The sequence below is a fragment of the Primulina tabacum genome, unplaced genomic scaffold (assembly GCF_025594145.1).
Source record: "Primulina tabacum isolate GXHZ01 unplaced genomic scaffold, ASM2559414v2 Contig1163, whole genome shotgun sequence".
Classification (NCBI taxonomy): domain Eukaryota; kingdom Viridiplantae; phylum Streptophyta; class Magnoliopsida; order Lamiales; family Gesneriaceae; genus Primulina; species Primulina tabacum.
This window is the reverse complement of record NW_027460131.1, coordinates 2,746-5,000: the sequence shown is the minus strand read 5'-3', so window position 1 is coordinate 5,000 and position 2,255 is coordinate 2,746. Positions and strand designations below refer to the sequence as shown.

The 2,255-nt window shown below is 35.7% G+C and overlaps 1 long non-coding RNA gene across 1 annotated transcript in view; it reads right to left on the bottom strand.

Moving 5' to 3' along the window:
* Positions 1-308, bottom strand: part of LOC142535894 (uncharacterized) — a 2,041-nt gene extending 1,733 nt beyond the window's left edge. The window contains exon 1 of the long non-coding RNA XR_012817849.1: positions 72-308. This is a non-coding gene — a long non-coding RNA (uncharacterized LOC142535894). The remainder of the gene's footprint in view (positions 1-71) is intronic.
* Positions 309-2,255: the final 1,947 nt, after the last annotated feature.

Below are 2,255 nucleotides of genomic sequence, written 5' to 3'. Positions count from 1 at the left end.
AGGAGCTGAATGAGAAGAAACTCTCACGTCCAGTTCTGTAGTAGAGATGGAATTCCAAAACACCCATCAACTATAACCCCAAAAGAACTAGATTCCGTAAACAACATAGAGGAAGAATGAAGGGAATGGCTTATCGAGGTAATCGTATTTGTTTCGGTAAATATGCTCTTCAGGCACTTGAACCTGCTTGGATCACATCTAGACAAATCGAAGCCGGTCGACGAGCAATGACACGAAATGCACGCCGTGGGGGAAAAATATGGGTACGCATATTTCCAGACAAGCCAATTACCATAAGACCTGCTGAAACACGTATGGGTTCAGGGAAAGGATCCCCCGAATATTGGGTAGCAGTTGTTAAATCGGGTCGAATACTATATGAAATAGGTGGAGTAACTGAAAATATAGCTAAAAGGGCTATTTTAACAGCAGCATCGAAAATGCCTATACGAACTCAATTTATTAGTTCGGGATAAAAAAAAGAACCCACAGAAATGAGTCTTTAGGGATGAAAAAAAGACCACACAGGTCTCTTTTTTTGGACAAACAATATTTCTTTTATTTTCTTCATCCTTTGAATTGGAAGAATAGACTAAAAAATTGATATGATTCAACCTCAGACTTATTTAAATGTAGCGGATAACAGCGGGGCTCGAGAATTGATGTGTATTCGAATCATAGGAGCTAGCAATCGTCGATATGCTCATATTGGTGACGTTATTGTTGCTGTGATCAAAGAAGCATTACCAAACATGTCCCTAGAAAAATCAGAAGTAGTCAGAGCTGTAATTGTTCGTACCTGTAAAGAACTTAAACGTGACAACGGTATGATAATACGATATGATGACAATGCCGCAGTTGTGATTGATCAAGAAGGAAATCCAAAAGGAACTAGAATCTTTGGTGCAATTCCTCGGGAATTGAGACAATTAAATTTTACTAAAATAGTTTCATTAGCTCCCGAGGTATTATAAAATAAAAAGAGATCGTGAAATCTTTATAAAGAAATAAATTAAGAACTAGATTAATTCCTAGATTGTGTCTCACGTATATACCTTTCAACTTCATATTCATAAACCAATAAAAAAAAGAAAAACATGTTAATTATATCCAATTTTGAGACATCAATCATTTTAGTTCATCATGGGTAGGGACACTATTTCTGAGATAATAACCTCTATACGAAATGCTGATATGGATAAAAAACGAGTTGTTCGTATAGCATCTACTAATATTACCGAAAATATTGTTAAAATACTTTTCCGCGAAGGTTTTATCGAAAACGTCAGAAAACATCAAGAAAAAAACAAATATTTTTTGGTTTTAACCCTGCGACATAGAAGGAATAGGAAAAGACCCTATAGAAATTTTTTAAATTTAAAACGGATTGGCCGACCTGGTTTACGAATATATTCTAACTCTCAACGAATTCCTAGAATTTTAGGTGGGATGGGGATTGTAATTCTTTCTACTTCTCGAGGTATAATGACAGACCGGGAAGCTCGACTAGAAAGAATTGGCGGAGAGTTGTTGTGTTCTATATGGTAATCCGTTTAATATCCAACGACTCTCTTTCTATTTGTAAAAAAAAGAAGTTGTCTAATAGCGTTTCTCGTACATTAGTTGATACTTCAAGGGGGCTTTACCTGGAATGAAAGAACAAAAATGGATTCATGAAGGTTTAATTACTGAATCACTTCCCAACGGCATGTTCCGGGTTCGGTTAGATAATGAAGATCTGATTCTAGGTTATGTTTCAGGAAAGATCCGACGTAGTTTTATACGGATATTGCCAGGCGATAAAGTAAAAATTGAAGTAAGTCGTTATGATTCAACGAGAGGACGTATAATTTATCGACTCCGAAACAAGGATTCGAAAGATTAGGTGCTTTTTATTCAATACGACTCAAGATGAAAAATTTCAAGAAACTTATTTTCTACCAAGAAGTAGATTCAGAATTAAGATAAGGAATGATAAATATGAAAATAAGGGTTTCCGTTCGTAAAATTTGTGAAAAGTGTCGACTAATCCGTAGGCGGGGGCGCATTATAGTAATTTGCTCCAACCCCAGACATAAACAAAGACAAGGATAATCAGACTCGCTAAAGGGTTCAATGTAAAAATAATAAATCTCTTTTGACATGAAATGGATATATCCATATATTTCGGACTCAGATTTATGAGATGCTAAAATATGGCAAAAGCTATACCGAGAATTGGTTCGCGTAGGAATGTACGTATTGGTTCACGTAAG